Genomic DNA, 17883 nt, shown 5'->3' with positions numbered 1-17883 from the left:
ACCCACCCTACCCCACAATCTTTCCCTATTATGTTTTTTTAACACAGCCACTCTGTTCCAGGAAATTATTCCCAATTTCCTGGAACACAGTCTATGTAAAAAGATCAGAACAGGAATAAGGACACGTATCCGCTCCGACATTTAACCTCCTCAGCCCTTCGTTATTTTCACAGATCACCTGGAGTCTAAACTGAACTGCAGATGATCTGCGAACAATGGGCTAATGAATAGGATGTCCAGCCTCTTTAAATTCTGCATTTCAGGTATTCTGTCTAAGCTCGCCTTGTGATACAGATATTTGGAGTTGTGGTCATTCCTGTGTGAATAGCCACTTCTGGAAGATAAGGAGACACTTCAGAATGGGTAAATCATACAAGTTCTGTTACTTCCAGCTCTGCTTCCACAGAGCCCAAAACACCCCCTTCCCCCACTCACCTTTCCTCTCTCCTGTGTGATATCCATATCCAGTTAACACCTTTTTTCTTTTGGTCTGTATTCCTTCCCCTGCCTATTCTTCCCTCCCTCGCCTTTCCATACAGGTACCTGCCTGCTGCTTACTCGTTCAAAACTTGAAGAAGGCTCAGACCCTAAACGTCGGTTTAATATCTTTATCTCCTATGGATGCCGTGAGACCTACTGAGTTCCTCCAGCATTTCCTGCAGCGCCTGCAAACTTTTATATATTACTCCAACATAATGTTGCCTTCGTTACACGCCTTCTCTAACTCTATTGTAATTTGCACCCTACATCCTGCATGCACTTCAGTAGGTGGGATCAAAGGTGGACTATCATCGATAAGGAAGGAATGTGTAAATGCACAGAGTACAAAAGGACCTTTGCGATCTTGAACATGGATTGCAAAATGTCAGTATGCAGGTGTAGTGGCCAATTAAAAAGGCAAATGATATATTGGCCTTCATTGTTAGGGAAAGAGTTTAATTTTATTAATATTAATACAACTTTACAGGGGTGTTATGAGATCATACTTGGAGCACCAATTAACCTAATAACCCATAAGTCTTTGGAATGTGGGAGGAAACTGGAGCCCCCGGAGGAAATCCATACAGTCACAGGAAGATCATTTAAACTCCTTACAGACCACAGCAGATAGTCTTTAATTAATAAATAAAATAGTCTCTGATAAAATTGCTCGATTTTATTTTAGCAAAGTAATCTCTTCATATCATATTCATTAGCTGAATATAAACACCAGCATCTGGTAGCAATGGAAAGAATATTTACAACTTGAAGAGCTGATATATTCCTTTTTAAAATATTTTTTGAGTTTAACATATAAATCCCACTTACAAAGTCTTTAAATAAAACAAAAATACAGGTCAAATCATTTACATATGATATATTTCCTTTCCTATTTACCTTTTATCGTGCAAGAAGCAACTTTTTAACTGACTTTGAAACAATTAGAAACATTTAACATGTAATCGTTATCATTTTAAAGTATGTCAATGTTTTAATGTTCTTCTCTGTGAATATATGTTTAAAAAAATATATTAAAATTTGGTCAAAAAGTATAAATGTGTGTTACTATAAAACACCCAATAAACTCCTAAAGTAAACCAAGTACATTTATGATACCACTGGATGGCTTAAGATGGAACGGATACAATCTCTCATTAATTTGAGGGGAGCTTATTACTTAAATAAACTGTCACGTTTAATAGTCAGAAAGATGTTCTTGACATTGTCTGGTTACCATCATGCTGTTTCTTCTAAACACACATGAAAAAATGGGGAAATCCTACATCTTTCTGATTACAATGCACCAGGCTCACTGAGATTCTCTGTCTCCAGAAAGATATACCCTTTTGGTGAATGTCTAAATGTGAAAGGATTACAGTAGTCATAGACTGTCAATGTATCTTTAACGATTCAGTTCTACAATAATTAAGCTTCATAGTTCTGAGATTTATCATCATGTTTATGGCTTTCAGCATGTTGATTTTATTTAAAAACAATAATTGAAAGCAGATTTGAAGGTACTTTAAGTCTCTGGAAACATTTTCTTTAAGAAGTATTTGTCTCATAACTGCTGACTAAGCAGGTGGCACATGCTGTCTGCTGAAACATGTAAAGTATTAGATAGGCTCTTTCATAACTTTTCCCCCATTAAATGAATAAAAGATTAAATAAAAAGGCACAATACAATAGTGATATTCAGAAATAAAATAGAATTCTTGGTCCCTTGTGTGGAAAAAATTGACAACACTCCATTAAATTAGAACCAATAGCAATCATAGAACACTACAGCTCAGAAACAGTACTTTCAGCCCTTCTAGTCTGTGCCAAACTATTTTTCAGTCAAATCCAATGGACCTGCACCTGGAACATATCTCTCCATGCCCGTCCCGTACATGAACCTGTCTAAATTCTTCTTAAATGCCAAAATTGAGCCTGCATTTACCAATTCAACTGGCAGCTTGTTCCACACTCCCATCACTCTTTGCATGAAGAAGTTCACCCAATGATCCGTTTAAACTTTTCCCCTTGCACCCTTAACCTATTTTTTTTTTAAATCTCGCTTAACCTCAGTGGAAAAAGCCTGTTTAAGTTTACTCATTTACCATGATAATTCTGAGAAGCTCTATCAAATCTCCCCTCATTCTTTTGTGGTCCAGGGAATCAAGTCCTAACCTGATTAGCCTTTCCGCATAACTCAATTCTTTATATCTGGCAACATCCTTGTAAATCTTCTCTGCACTCTTTCAATCTTATTGATATCCTTCCTGTAGTTAGGTGATCAAAACTGCACACAATACTCCAGATTTGGCCTAACCAATGTCTTGTACAACTTTACCATAAAATCCCAACATCTAGTCAAGTTTATTGTCATCTGATTGTACAAGGACCATCCAATGAAACAGCATTCTCCGGTCCTCGGTGCAAAACACACGGAGATACAACCAAACATAGCACAAATATAGACAAACAATACATGTGCAAGACAAGTATTCATCTATATAAATAATTAAATATTATTTCATGAATATGGCAATCTTGGATGGTTAGTGTGAGCAGTTCCTTTAGTCTTTCTGCATTATCACTGCCCGGGGTGTGGGGGGGGAACGCTTTTCCTCACCCTGGTGGCACTGGCTCTGATATTCTTGTATCTCTTTCCTGATGGGAGCAGCTGAAAGATGCTGTGTGCAGGGTGGAAGGGGTCCTCAATGACTTTGCACATCCTCTGCAGACAGCGATCATGGTAGATCATGTTGGTGTGGGAGGAAGAACCTCAATTGATCCTCTCTGCCACTCTTATGGTCCTGTGGATTGACATCTGATCCATTTCTCTGCAGCAACAGTACCACACTGTGATGCAGCTGACGAAGTTCTCGATAAAGCTCCTATACAAAGTTGACATAATGGTGGCCGGTAGCCTTACCCACTTCAGTCTTCTCAGGAAGTTTTGCCTGTGTGTGACAAGTGAGGATATGTTGAATGTCCATAATAGGTTACTGGTTAAGTGAACTCTAAGGAAATTGGTGCTCTCCACTCTCTCTTCTACAGAATTGTTGATGTGTAGTGGACGGTGGTTGATCCTGGTTCTCCTGAAGTCCACAATCATCTCCTTTGACTAGTGGGCAAAGGAGTTAAGGGTTATGGGGATAAGGCTGGAAAGGGGTACTGATGGTAGTGATCAGCCATGATCTGTAAAATGGTGGTGCTGGCTCGACAGGCCGAAGGGCCTACTCCAGCTCCTATTGTCTATTGTCTATTGTTAACATTGAGACTCACGTTGTTAGTCTTGCACCATTTCATGAACTTTTCCACCTCTTCTCTATAGTGCAACTCATCGTTGCTGATGAAGCCAACTAATGTTGTGTCATCTGTAAACTTGATGACACAGTTAGAGCTGGATCTGGTCAATAGCGTGGACAAGAGCGGCCTGAGCACATAGCCCTGAGCTATGCCAGTTCTCAGTGTGATGGTGCTCGACATTCTGCTACAGACTGTGGTCTTTCCATTAGAAAGTCCAGAATCCAGTTAACTAGAGGGGTGTTGAGTCCCAGTGAGGACAGATTCGCCACCAGCCTTTGGGGAATAATAATATTAAACACCAAGATGAAGTCAATGAATAGCAGCCTGGCATATGAGGTGTCATTCTCCAGGTGGGTCAGGATCGGCAAAGAGACAAGACTATAGCATTATCTGTGAAAAACAGTTTCTTCAAAAGGTGAATTGAAATGGGTCCAATGTCTCTGAGAGGTGAGCTTTGGTCCATTCCATCACCAGACACTCAGAGTGTTTCATAATGGTGGAGGTCAGTGCAACAGGGTGGAAGTCATTGAGATCTGTCATTGTCACCCTCTTGGATGATGATGGCTGTCTTGAACCCTATGAGAAAGATGAACTGCTGCAGTGATGAATTGATTATGTCAGAGAAGACCTCTGTCAATTTGTCCTATACTCAATACTTTGATTTATGAAGGGAAACGTGCCAAAAACTCTCTTTCTGATCCTATTTACCTATAACAACATTTCCAGTGAATTAGTTATCTGTATTCCCAGATCCCTTTGTTCCACCACACTCCTCAGTGCTCTATTGTTTACAGTGTATATCCTACCTTGGTTATCTTGAGCTTAAGTTCAAGTTTATTAATCATCTGTGTAGTGTAGATAAAGGCTCACACTCGACTGGAGGGAGAACAAACACTTTTATTGGCCTATAACACAGTTAGGGTTCACAAACAGGCTTCAGAGGGGTTCTAAGTTTAGGCAGGAAACCAGGGTTATATACACGCCCCAGGGGGAGGAGCTGGTAAGCGGGACCAGTAGTCAGTACAGCACACTTCTAGTGAATCCCATTTCACTACATTTACCCCTTCCTTTAGAAGGATGAAGAGAACAAGGATCAGAAGCCAGTAGTTGACACAGAAGAGAAATATTTACAATACTATTTACAGATTCAGGCAGTCCGGGGGTCTGGAGATCTTGGTGGAGCGCCTTAACACTGGGGGGTGGGCTCCTTGAGTCTCCTGGTCCACCTGTGATGGAAGGGCAATGGGCTGGCGCTCCAGCTCGATGATAGAGGAAGTTCACTCTCTTCCTGATCTGGGTCCACTGAAGCCCTGAGCAGGAGTGGGGAGAAAAAGCTCGATAGCTTGTGGGGCACCTGAGGTAACGGGTCCACTGTTTCGGTGGGTGCCAGATCCCTGATGAGAATAGTGTCCTCCCTGTCATCCAGGTACTCCACGTAGGCATATGTGGGGTTGGAATGGAGCAATTTCACCCTTTCCACCAGGGGGTCGGTCTTGCTTCTCCTCACGTGCTTCTTGAGAAGGACCGGACCAGGACTAGTGAGCCAGGCTGGGAGTGTAGTCCCTGATGCCGACCTTCTGTCAAATGTAAACATGAGCTCATGAGGAGTAGCATTGGTCACAGTGCAGAGTAGCGACCGAATTGAGTGGAGCACAATGCGGAGGACATTCTGCCAGCGCAAGTCTGGAAGGTCTCTTTGTTTCAGGGCAGGTTTGACAGCCTTGCAGATCATGGCATTCTCTTTTTCAAACTGCTCATTCCCCCGGGGGTTGTAACTGGTGGTCCTGCTGGACACGATGGCCTTCACCAGCAGGTATCGACGCAGCTCGTCGCTCATGAAGGCTAAGCTCTGGTTGCTATGAATATAGCCGGGATACCTGAACAAGGTGAAAAAAGTGTCTAGGGCCTTCATAACGGATGAGGCAGACTTGTCTAGGCATGGGATGGTGAACAGGAAGGGGAAGTAGGAGTACTCATCGATGACCGAGAGAAAGTAGATGTTCCAGTTCATGGAGGGAAGAGGTCCCTTAAAAACAATGCTGAGCCATTCGAAGGGCCTGGATGATTTAATCAGGTGGCTTTAGCGGGGCGAGAAAAGTGCGACTTGCACTCAGCGCAGACCTGGCATGACCTGGTCATTTCCTTGACATCTTCTATTAAGTAGGGCAAATTGCAGGACTTGACAAAATGAGCCATGCGGGTGACCCCTGGATGGCAGAGCTCATTGTGTATGGTCCACAGTTGACTGGTGTGTGCGGAGGTACAGCATCCCCTGGACAAAGCATCTGGAGAGTCGTTAAGGGCCCCTGGCTGGTAGGCGATGTCAAAATTGTAGGTGGAGAGTTTGATCCTCCACCTAGCGATTTTGTCATTCTTAATTTTGCCCCTCTTGGCTTTGCTGAACATCAATGTTACAGAGCCCTGGTCGGTGAGGAGCGTAAATCTTCCACCAGCCAGGTAGTGCCTCCAGTGCCTTACAACTTTTACAATGGCCTGAGCCTCCTTTTCCACAGATGGGTTCCAGAGCTCGTGGCCTTGAAGCGTCTGTGAGGAAAAGGGAACTGGCCTGCCCGCCTGATTGAGAGTAATGGCCAGGAGTATGTCCAAAGTCTCACTTTCCACTTGGAAAGGTACATTCTTGTCTATCGCGTACATGGCAGTTTTCACAATATAACTTTAGAGGTAATTAAAAACCATCTGGGCTTCAGCTGCAAGGGGAAAGTGGTGGCCTTTAAGAGAGGACGAACCTTGTCAGCGTATTGGGCGTAAAATGAGAAAAAACCCAGGCATCTCCTCAATGTGGTTCCAGGGAGGGGAAGCCCTAACAGGGGGATCATCCTATCAGGGTCGGGGGCAATGACGCCATTCTCCACCACGTAGCCAAGGATAGCCAGTAGTGTAGTCCTGAATACACATGTCAGAATTGTAAGCGAGATTCAGGGCTCTCGCTGCGTGGAGAAAGGTCTGGAGATTGGGATCATGGTCTTCCATGGTATGATCACAAGATTGTGACATTGTCGAGGTAGAGGAAGGTAGATTTCAACCTGTACTCGTCCACCATCCTGTCCATCTGCCGCTGGAAAATAGACACCCCATTGGTAATACTGAAAGGGACCCTCCGGAACTGATAGAGTCAACTGTTAGCCTCAAATGCCATGAACAGGCGGTCCTCAGAATGGATTGGCAGCTGTTGATAAGCAGCTTTCAGGTCGATGGCCAAATAGACCCGATACTGTGCACGGTATCCAAAATGCGAAGGAGGGGATATGCGTCCAGGAGTGTGTATCTGTTAATTGTTTGACTATAGTCAATCACTAACCTGGATTTGTTCCCCCCTTTACTACCACCACTTGCCCTCTCCACGGGCTGGTGCTGGGTTCAATGATCCCCTCCTCCAGCAGGCGCTGGGTCTCCGTCTTTATAAACTCCTTGTTTGCCTCCTGCTCTTGGTGGCGATGGGCTTAGAGTCAGCAGACAGGTTTGGGAACGGGGTGGGGGAGAATTGATGTTCAGCATGGAGAGGCTGCAAGTGGGTCCTTCTTTTGAGGCCTCTCCATTCTGAACTGTTAACGGGGAAAGAGGACCAGAAAACTCCAAGATCACACTTTTAAAGTGACACAGGAAGTCCAGACCCAGCAATACTGGAGCACACAATTCATATAAAATGTACATGCAAAATTTATTAAGTTCCCCCTTCAAATGACGGATAAACTATACAATGTTTCTGTACATGCGCCAAATGGGACTGGGACACTAGGACGATTCAGTAATTAGACAGGTACATTTTAAAGTTATATTTTTGCACAGTCTGTGACAATAGACAATAGGAGCTGGAGTAGGCCATTTGGCCTGTCGGGCCAGCACCGCCATTTTAGATCATGGCTGATCATTACCATCAGTACCCCTTTCCAGCCTTATCCCCATAACCCTTAACTCCGTTACCCACAAGAGTCTTATCTAACTCTCTTTTAAACATAGTCAGTGAATCCGCCTCTACCACCCTCTGTGGCAGAGCATTCCACAGATTCACACTTCTTTGGGTAAAAAAATGCTTTCTCATCTCCGTCCTAAAGGGACTACCCTGTATTCTTAAACTATGCCCTCTAGTCCTCGTCTCCCCCATCATTGGGAACAAGTAATCAGACTTCACCTTGTCTATCCCCCTGATGATTTTGTATACCTCAATCATGTCCCCCCTCATCCTTCTAAACTCCAATGGATACAATTCCAGTTTTTCTAGCCTTGCTGCATATGACAACCCTGCCATCCCTGGAACTAACCTTGTAAATCTGCGCTGCACACCCTCTATAGCTAGTATGTCCTTCCTCAAGTTTGGAGACCAGAACTGGACGCAATACTCCAGGTGGGGTCTCACCAGGGCCCTGTATAACTGCAGAAGGGCGTCTCTGTTCCTATACTCCAATCCCCTCTTTATGAAAGCCAACATTCCATTTGCCTTCTTCACAGCTTTCTGAACCTGCATGCTAGCCTTCAGTGACTGGTGAACAAGTACACCCAGATCCATTTGCACTTCCCCACTCCCTAGCTTGTCTCCATTTAAATAATACTCAGCTTTCCTATTACTTCCCCCAAAATGAATAACCTCACATTTGTTCACATTGAAATTCATCTTCCATTTAGCCGCCCACTCCTCCAGCCTGTCCAAGTCCCTCTGCATTTTCCTTACATCCTCCTCACACCCCACACCGCCACCCAGTTTAGTGTCATCTGCAAATTTGCTCATGTTATTTATAATCCCCTCATCCAAATCATTAACATAAATTACAAACAACTGAGGACCCAACACCGATCCCTGCGGCACTCCACTCGTCACATCCTGCCATTCTGAAAAAGACCCATTTACTCCAACCCTTTGTTTCCTATCTCTTAACCAATTTCCTATCCATGTCAGCACCTTACCTCCAATACCATGCTCCCTGATCTTGCCCACTAGACTCCCGTGCGGTACCTTATCAAAGACCTTCTGGAAGTCCAAATACACTACATCCACTGGCTCTCCCGAGTCCACCCTCTTTGTCACATCCTCAAAAAATTCCAGAAGGTTAGTCAAGCATGACTTACCCTTAAGGAATCCATGCTGACTAGCCCTTATACTATTATTACTGACTAAGTGTTCTGCTATTTCTCCTTTTATGATGGACTCCAATATCTTCCCCACCACTGATGTCAGGCTAACCGGTCTATAATTTCCCATTTTCTCCCTCCCTCCTTTCTTAAAAAGCGGCACCACATCAGCCACTTTCCAATCCTCAGGGACCTCCCCGGAATCTATGGAACTTTGGAAAATGTCGACCAGTGCCTCCACAATTTCCATAGCCACCTCTTTAAGCACCCTAGGATGCAGCCCATCAGGCTCTGGGGATTTATCAGCCCTCAGTCCCAACAATTTACTCATAACCTCCTGCTTCTGGATCCGGATATCCATTAGATCCCCTACCTCCCCAGTAAAGTTCCCCAAGTCTCTTGGTACTGCATGACCACTACCCCCTAACTGACTATAACCTATATCCTCCTTGGTGAAGACAGTTGCAAACTATTTGTTAAATTCCTCTGCCATCTCCTTGTTTCCGGTAATAATTTCATCCTTGCCCATTTTCAAAGGGCCAATTTTAGACCGAACCAATTTCTTCCTCTTCACATACTTAAAAAAGCTTTTGCTATCCTCCGCAATATTATCTGCTAATTTCCTCTCGTACTTCATTTTCCCGTCTCTTATGGCTTTCTTAGTTACCCTCTGATGTTCTTTGAACTTTCCGTGGAGCCTGTGTCAATCAGGCACTTGGTCGAATGTCTGTTTACCTTCACCGTAACCATCGAATTGCTGAGCTGGTGAGGTCTATTCTAGTCAAGGACCAGTGTGTATTCTAGTCAAGGACCAGTGTGTTCTTCCCTTGAGTGGCCCCCTCTGTCCTGAATCGACCTGTGCAGGTAAGATGGTGCTGACCTCGTGGCGCGGCAAGATGGCCGCCCTCCTTCCTCCTCTAATGTTGATGATGGTGCTGAATTCAAAATCAGGCTACTGCAAGAAGGCCGTTGAGCTTTATCGTGCCGCTTCCATAGGCGGCGGGTGGCACAGTAGGTGATCTTGGGTGAGTCCAAGGCAGATGGCTTGGGGCTGGAATTGGATCCAGGAGCAGTACAAGCCATGGATTTCCCTTCATGTGGTAAACACTCGCCCAATGTCACTTCTTCCCACAGCTGGAGCATGCTGAGTCATGCTGAGTCTTTGGCAAGGCAGTGGGCACGGGGGTGCTTTCCCTCGCTGCAGAAAAAGCACTCCCGGGCTCAGGAAGTGGCAGCCATTAAAGCAGGGGCCGCCATAGTGGGAGCAGCTTGTCCTTGGAGATGCTCACCCAAGACTGTGAGTTTGCTGGCCTCAAGGTCATTGTTCTTGAGACTGGTCTGTTCCAATGATTTGGCCAGCTCAGTGTGGCTAACGAGGTCCTTCCTTCCCGACTCGAGCAGTCGCTGCCTCAGGTACCTCGAGCGGACCCCTGCATCCAGGGTGTCCTGGATCTGTTCATCCTCCTGAACACGGCTTGAAGTGGCCTGCACTTCTTAGCCAGCATCTGCAGATCCGGCAGGTAATTGTCAATCGACTCTCCAGGCCATTGGCGGCATAGGGCAACCCGGTGCCTTGCTGGGACCTCATTCAGGGCCTTCATGTAGTGGGCCTTCAGAGCCTCGCTGATGGCCTCATATGTCGGGCAGTCTTGGACGACTGCGTACCCCTTCGTCCTACCCTTGATTTGAGCGCTGACCTTTGGAGCTCGTCTGTATGGAAGACGACCCTGGTCGCGTTCAGGTAGGTCTGGAAGCAGTCTAGCCAATATGCTAACTCCTCAGCCGTGTTGTGGGACTGGGGGTCTATTAGCAGCATATTGGGCTTGAGTAATGCCTCCATCCTTGTTTGTAAGCTAATAAAATTGTAGCATAGATAAAAGCTCACACTCGACTGGAAGGAGAACAAATGCTTTTATTAGCTTAAAACACAGGTAGGGTTCAGGAACAAGCTTCAGAGGGGTTCTGGGTTTAGGCGGGAAACCAGGGTTATATACGGGCCCCAAGGGGAGGAGCTGGGAGGCAGGACCAATCATCAGTACAGGACATTTCTAGTGAATCCCAGTTCACTACAATCTGATTGTACAAGTCTTTGGCTTGGCTTCGCGGACGAAGCCAATCTGATTGTACAAGTACAACCTAACAAAACAACTTCTCTGGTCCTTAGTGTAAAACTCTGCAAACACACAACCAAACAGCTCACACATAGGCAAATGATACAAATTGGTTTGCAAAGTACACATAAACAAATATTTAAAAAACTAGTAGAGTCACGGGGCTCTATATGAGCAGTTCGTCAGTTGTTCAGCAGACTCACTGCCTGTGGGAAGAAGCTGCTTCTCAGCCTAGTGGTTCTGGCTCCGATATTCCTGTATCTCTTTCCCAACTGGAGTAGCTGGAAGATGCTGCAGGCAGCACGGTAGGCATCCTCACTGATTTTGTGAGCCCTCTTTAGACAATGATCCCTTTACATCGTGTCAATGACAGCATAGGGAGTCCCCAGTGATCCTCCTATGGTCCTGTAGACTAACCTCCAATTTGATGTTCTATAGCAACTACACCACATTGTTTTGCAGCCTGCCAAGATGCTCTCAATGAAGCTCCTGCAGAAAGTTGAAATGATGTGACCAGTTGTCTTGCCTGCCTCAGACTTCTCAGGAAGTGCAGTCACTGTTTTATCTTCCTGACAAGTGAGGAGATATTGTGTACCTAAGTTGGATCTCTTCTTAAATGGACTCTGAGAAACTTGGTGCTCCCTACTCTCTCCACTACTGAGCGATTAATGTGAGATGGAGGGTGGTCATCCCTGGTGCTTCAGAACTTCACAATCATCTCCTTTGTCTTGTCCACATTGTGACTCAGGATGTTATTCTCACACCATTTCATGAGATTGTTCACCTTTTGTTAATGCTATTGAGGCCTAACTACTGTCATGTCATCTGAAAACTTGATAACTCTGTTGGTGCTGGATCTGATGTTGTAGTCATGAGTCAGAAACATGTACAGGAGCGGGCTGAGCACATATCCCTGAGGTGCGCCAATGTTCAGCATGATGGTACTTGACATTGTGCTGCCAACCTGGACAGACTGTGGTCTTTCAGTTAGGAAGATCAGAATCCAGTTATGGAGAGGGGTGTTGTATCCCTGCAAGGACAGCTTCTCCACGAGAATCTGATGTTTGATCAGATTAAACAGTGTTGAAGTTCATGAACAGCAGTCTGGGGTAGTTCTCCAGTTGGGACAGGATGGAATGGAGAAACAAGGCTTTTGCATCATCAGTGAAATTATTCCGTCAGTAGTCGAATTGAAATGGGTCTCTGAGAGGTGGATTTTGATGCATTTCATCACCAGATGCTTTAAGAATTTCATAATAGTGGAGGTCTGTGCTACTGGGTAGTAGTGATTGCATTCCATCTGTCATTTTGCAGCCCATTTTTACAGCTGGTTCAGATCTCTCTGCAAGTTTTGAAAGACTTCCTCAATGTCCAATCATATTGTCATCTGAGAACTTGCTGATCAATTTTACCATTATCATCCAGATTGTTGATTTTAATAACAAAACAATAGTGAGTGAAACCGAAAATCTGCAGAATGCTGGAGGAACTCAGCTGGTCTTTCACCGCCCATAAAAGACAAAGACCTATTGCTGACGTTTCGAGTCTGAGCCCTTCTTCAAAGAATAAGCAGAATGATCCAAAAGCAGGAAATCTCGGAAAATTTCAAAATTCAGATCATGCCGGCTGGGGGAGGAATCCAGCCCAACAAATGGGATGAGGTTAGAATTTATCAAGTTTGTGCAAAAGGATAGAAGAAAGGGAGGGACAGAGCTGGGGAGTGTAGAGCTCGTCAAAAGAATCACAGACTTGTTGATCCAAACCAAGGCTTTGATTCTTTCGACGAGCTCTACAATTTTATTAGCAAAAGACAGGAGCTCTTCACAGGTGGCCGACTAGTCCGGAATGATCCGACCTGGCCTAGGGACACAACCCTTTAAGGCCCAGACAGTAGGCGTGGCTAAGCTCTCAGCCAATCGCTGTAAGCACAGTCTAGATACTGTAACTATATACACTATATACATTGGTGATAGATCTGTACTATCACAGCCAGAGAAATTGATATTAATGCCATCAGGTTGGAAGGTGCCCAGTCAGAAGATAAGGTATTGTCCCTCCAATTTGTAGGTGGTTTTAGTCTGGAAGTGCATGAGACCATGGACAGGCATGTCAGCAAGGGAATGGGATGGGGAATTGAAATGGGTGGGCAGTGGGAGATCCATGTTATTGCACCGGACAGAGCCGAGGTGCTCAATAAAGCAATCTCCTTGTCTGTGCTGGAGAAACTCAATAGATCAGGCAGCATCCGAGGGAAACTATAAGCTGTCGAGGTTTCAGGTCAAAAACCCTTCATTGCTTTCCATAGATGCTGCCTGATCCCTTGAGTTCCTCCAGGTCTTTGTGTGTTGCTGCAGTCCTTTCAATCCTTGAGTTTTCTTGAACTTTCTTCAGCAGAGCTTGGGGTTCATGAATTTAGCTGAACTATTTTGAAAAGAAATTAATGCATTTCTGCAATTAGCTCCATCAATAAGTTCATCACATACATATTGTTCTTTCCTCCATCATTTGTAAAAGAAAATTGCAAAATGTTTACTCTCCACTGCATCCTGAAGATTTGACACAATTCTTCAAACCTGAATACACCTGCTCTGTAAATATTGTTACATTTTTAAAAAATTTGATTGCATGATCTGCTCATTTCCTCTAATTGCTCTGTTTACCTTTGTAGTGCTTGTATTATCTCCATTTCACTTTCTGGCTTTGTCAAGGTGTTTTTTTTTGCTTATGGATGTTTGTGCACCCTGAACTCTGGAACTTTTTCCATGAGATTCTAGTTATTAAATCAATTCCAAAGACTGACATTAAAAATTTGGCTAAAAGGTAGGTGAATGAAGAAGTGATGCTTTATATTCACAAAAATGTTGGAACAAACACTGCAACATATTTCTAATCTGTAGTCCTGTCTTAGATTTGCAACATCTATACAGTACATTTCCCCATATCCAAAATTTAGTTAACTGAATAGTTTAATTTTCTGAACTTTTTTCAGGGCGACATGACATCACAAATTTGAATAATTTCTTTCACTTGATGTGCTCATGTGAGGCTCTGACACATTGTTAGCTCCAGTTTGGTAACAACAGAGTTCAGAACCAGGCAGGAACACAAACACTGAATGGCTAGATCTCGAGCCATCAGTGAGCACCTGGAGGAAGTCGGCGGGTCAGGCAGCGCATAGGGAGATGGTCCTTGTTTCAGGTAACTCCCTCCCATTTCTCTTTCCATTTCTTCTTTACCTTCCACTGTACTTGGTTCTCTGCTGTCCCTGCGTCATCAATGGGAGCAGCCTCTCTGGCAGGAGCAGGGACCTTTGGCTTCCGGGCAGGAGTGGGGACCTTGGTGGGGAGGTGTTGGGGATCGGTGGTGGCGGTGGGGAGATGTCGGGGATTGGCAACGATGGTGGGGAGGTGTCAGGGATTGGCGAGGGCATTGAGGAACTGTTGGGGATTGGCGACAGCTGATCTTCTATTTTCTTCTGTTAACTGATGCAGGTATTCTGTTGATGTTAGTGGATTGCTTAAAGTCATTATTTAGTTAACCGAAAAATCTAGCTAACCATGTATTCTTAAGCAAACATCATGGCTTAACTTACTTTACATATAATGAATTCATTTTATAATGGTTTAAAGTTGATTTGTATTTCTCATTTTGTACTTATTATAAAAAATAAATATTATAATAAAAATTATACTAGCTGATTATAGATGAAGAGGTTTAAGCTGATTTATTGAAAGTTTGGATCTAATTTGATTAGTTATAAGGGTAAATGTGAAAGTTAATATTAATTTTGAATGTACAAATAGGGAGCGATAAGAACACAAGCAAAATGTTTTGGGTTTTTTATTTGTTAGAGCTGGTCACAATTTTGGTTTTTGACCATCAATTTTGGGTGGGTGGGAAATAGGGGTTATATTTAGTGTTTAGTATGAGTAGCAAGGTTACTTACAAATTTTTTATGATTAGTGATTTCGATCGAGGGAGATGACCTTTGGATCACAGGTGGTGGCTTCGAGTGCTCAGTAACTTACTAATTACTTGAAATAATGATTTCTTCAATTAATATCATATCTTGGAATATTAAAGGAACTTGAAAGAGAGCTGGATAGTTCTGAACTCATGGCATTAATTATGTCCCATTCAAAATTCCATTTGACACGTTATCTGAAAAATAGAAGAAAGTATGTTCATTTAATTTTTTTAAAATTTACTGATACAGCATGTTAACAGGACCTTCCAGCCCACGAGCCGACACTGCACATGTTAACGTACTAACCACGTATGTCTTTGGAATGTGGGAGGAAACCAGAGGACCTGGAGGAAACCCCTTGTAGACACAAAGAGATTGTACAAACTCTTTACAGACAATGCCGGATTTGAACCCGGGTCACTGGTGCTGTAATGGTGTTGCTAACCGCTACGCTAAATGTCCTGCCTGTATTAAAGTTAATAATAATCACCAGCAAATGCTCCAACATAACCACATAAGATTCAGACTCTTAATTTTAGTTTACATTATACCAGGCTGATAGTATTGCAGAATCAGCCCAGAATTCTCAACAATGTAACGTGTTTGGCATACAATAACAAATCTCCAGGACTCAGTTGTGTCTCCTCTATAGAGTGATGTGTGTAGAGAAACTGGGTTTGAAATTCCTATGACTCTCATATGACAATGCAAACATAACAAGTTGAGATCTATTCCCCACTAAAAACCTTGAACAGAGATGGAATGGAAAATTCAACATGGGGGTAGAGCAAGAATCAATTTCTTCATGTAAAGATATGCATCCATGCAGATTTTTATTTACTGGTAATCTTGTGGAAATTATAAAGAAAATGAAAAATGGACCATTCAAATTTGCAAAGGGATAATATAAAGGTACCTCCATCACAGCTGAGGGGAAGAAGGGAAACAACTGTTCCTTAAGATGCATCTGTAGTGCGCTGTTAGACAGAATCTAACACACACAAGGTAAAGACTGTCTTTCTTTGGCTTGGCTTCGCGGACGAAGATTTATGGAGGGGTAAATGTCCACGTCAGCTGCAGGCTCATTTGTGGCTGACAAGTCCGATGCAGGACAGGCAGACACGGTTGCAGCGGTTGCAAGGGAAAATTGGTGGGTTGGGGTTGGGTGTTGGGTTTTTCCTCCTTTGTCTTTTGTCAGTGAGGTGGGCTCTGTGGTCTTCTTCAAAGGAGGTTGCTGCCCGCCAAACTGTGATGCGCCAAGATGCACGATTGGAGGCGAGATCAGCCCACTGGCGGTGGTCAATGTGGCAGGCACCAAGAAATTTCTTTAAGCAGTCCTTGTACCTCTTCTTTGGTGCACCTCTGTCTCGGTGGCCAGTGGAGAGCTCGCCATAGAACACGATCTTGGGAAGGCGATGGTCCTCCATTCTGGAGACGTGACCCACCCAGCGCAGTTGGGTCTTCAGTAGCATGGATTCGATGCTTGCGGACTCTGCCAGCTCGAGTACTTCGATGTTGGTGATGAAGTCATTCCAATGAATGTTGAGGATGGAGCCGAGACAGCGCTGATGGAAGCGTTCTAGGAGCCTTAGGTGATGCTGGTAGAGGACCTATGATTCAGAGCCAAAAAGGAGCGTGGGTATGACAACGGCTCTGTACACGCTGATCTTTGTGTGTTTATTCAGGTGGTTGTTTTTCCAGACTCTTTTGTGTAGTCTTCCAAAGGCGCTATTTGCCTTGGCGAGTCTGTTGTCTATCTCTTTGTCAATCCTTGCATCAGATGAAATGGTGCAGCCGAGGTAGGTAAACTGGTTGACCATTTTGGCTTCAGTGTGCCCCATGGAGATGTGGGGGGGCTGGTGGTCATGGTGGGGAGCTGGCAGATGGAGGACCTCAGTTTTTCTTCAGGCTGACTTCCAGGCCAAACATTTTGACAGTTTCCACAAAACAGGACGTCATGCGCTAGAGAGCTGGCCCTGAATGGGAAACTAAAGCGACATCATCTGCAAAGAGTAGTTCACGGACAAGTTGCTCTTGTGTCTTGATGTGAGCTTGCAGGCGCCTCAGATTGAAGAGACTGCCATCCGTGCGGTACCGGATGTAAACACCGTCTTCATTGTTGAGGTCTTTTTTGGCTTGTTTCAACATCATGCTGAAGAAGATAGTAAAGACTGTACAACAGGGTTTAATCCACAAAGACTTCCTCACAGCTAGGCGGCTGGTGCAGGCTTATATCCTGGAGGGTGATTGATCTATTCAGGTTGACTGATTGACAGCTGGCCAGGTGTAGTCCTGTACCCTTTACTCTCCTGCAGGTACAGAGGTTTCCCCCTACAGTAGGCTGGTGGTACACTCCTGCTTGTACAGAGGTTGCTTCCTGCAGCAGGCTGGGGTGTACCACCACAGCATCAGCAAAGCTTGGGAGGATATAAATTACTGCAGCAATGAGTCTTGTCTCTGTTACTTTCATTCATTGCCTGTATGTAGATATTCCGAGTATTGCCATCATGAATTGCCCATTCTGTTTGTCCTTTCATTGAGTGACTTGCTAGGCCATTAAAAGTGAATCATATTGCTGCAATCTGGAGACACATGGTGGCCAGATCAGATGAGGATAATAGCTGGAATTTTACAGGATCACCATTCTTCTGTCTCTTCTATGAAGAGTATACTGAATATACGGATAATGGAAAAGTGAAAATGGGGTTGAAAGCATATAGTTTGTGCATATGAGAAACTGAAAAATGATGGCATAAAACACATATAGTTCCAATGTAGAGGGTGCAAATGAGACTCAATGTAGGCCAAAGGCCTATCAAGACCCAGACAATAAACATGGCGAAAAAAAGCTGCTGGAAACATTGAGGTGGTCAGAGAGTATCTGTGAAAAGAGAAACGGTTACTGTTTCCCTTCAAAGATACAGTTACAGAGCTTGTGGGGGA

Source organism: Narcine bancroftii, chromosome 5 (assembly GCF_036971445.1).
Source record: "Narcine bancroftii isolate sNarBan1 chromosome 5, sNarBan1.hap1, whole genome shotgun sequence".
NCBI lineage: Eukaryota > Metazoa > Chordata > Chondrichthyes > Torpediniformes > Narcinidae > Narcine > Narcine bancroftii.
This window is presented reverse-complemented; position numbering follows the sequence as displayed.